Raw genomic sequence first — 1,502 nt, 5'->3', positions numbered from 1 at the left:
TTTTTTTATGTCTATTGCTTGTTGTGATGATTATGATTGGGAATATAATGATACTTCTTATAGTCTTGGAAATCTTTTTTCCACCAACTTGGGAAATTATGATGATAACAATTTTTATACCATTGGTGCTATTTGTACTATTAATGATGAGAGTGATTATGCTTATTATATGCCATGCCACAAGCTTGGGGATGCTATGTTTGATGAAATGACATGTTTGAGAATTTATTTGCTGCAATTAATGTTTGTCCCAAGCTTGGGGATTCTATGTTTAATTTGCTATGATGATTGCATGCCTCCTATCTATGATGAGAACAAAGTTGCTACTTATGATGATTATTGTGATGATACATGTGTTATAAAAAGTGGTGATAATTATTTTCATAATTTTTAATATCCTTTTACTGATCATTCCTCTTTTAATGTGGAAACAATTTTTAGTATTCGAGTTTCATATGATACTCCCACTATTGTGAATGAGAACAAAATTGCTTATATGGAGAGTAATAAATTTTATATGCATTTGGATCATGAAAAGAATGTTTTATGTGATGGTTATATTGATGAATCTATTCATTATGCTACTGAAAATTATTAAGAGAGAGGAACTTATGATTCATGATGCTCTTGTTATGTTTCAATCCTGATCTTTTATGCGAGCATCATTGAACTCATCATGCCTAGCTTAAAAGGCATTAAAGAAAAGCGCTTGTTGGGAGACAACCCAGCACTTTTACCTAGTGTTTCTGTGTGTTCATATTATTAGGCTAATGTAGTAATCATTTTTTATTTCTTTCGTTTCAATAAAGTGCCAAGTAAGACCTTTGGGATGGTCTATGGTGAGTTGATTTGATCTTGCTGAAAAACAGAAACTTTTGCGCTCAGGAAAATAATTCTCATTTTTAACAGAAGCATGATAAAATAATGATTATTTTTGGAGAAGATTAATAGAAAAATTCCCCAGGTTGTCCTAATTTTGTAAAAAAAATTGAGTAGCAGAATTATGGTTGGAGTACAGATTACTACAGACTATTCTGTTTTTGATAGATTCTGTTTTCAATGCATAGTTTGCTTGTTCTCTAGTTTCCATGGCTTACATTGCTCAATATAAATTGTGGAAATGATATGCTATGGTAGGCATTGTGTGAGAACAATTATGTATCTTGTCTTTGACAATACCAAAGTGAAATGGTTTGCTCTTTATCATACTAACCTATCTCACGAAGTTTTGTTACGTTTTGTGTGATTGCAGTTTTCAAGTTATGGGTGAGACATCGATATGAGGAGAATAAGGAGTGACAAGACCTTAAGTTTGGGGATGCCCAAGAAACCCCTAGTTAATATTTAAGGAAGATCCAAGCAACTATGCTTGGGGATGCCCCGGAAGGCATCCCCTCTTTCGTCTCCAACCTTATGGATAACCTCACTTGGAGCTATATTTTTATTCGTCGCATGATATGCCTCTTTCTTGGAGCGTAATTTTATTTTGTTAGGATTTGCTT

The sequence above is a fragment of the Triticum dicoccoides genome, chromosome 6A (assembly GCF_002162155.2).
Source record: "Triticum dicoccoides isolate Atlit2015 ecotype Zavitan chromosome 6A, WEW_v2.0, whole genome shotgun sequence".
NCBI classification, from domain to species: domain Eukaryota; kingdom Viridiplantae; phylum Streptophyta; class Magnoliopsida; order Poales; family Poaceae; genus Triticum; species Triticum dicoccoides.
This window is presented reverse-complemented; position numbering follows the sequence as displayed.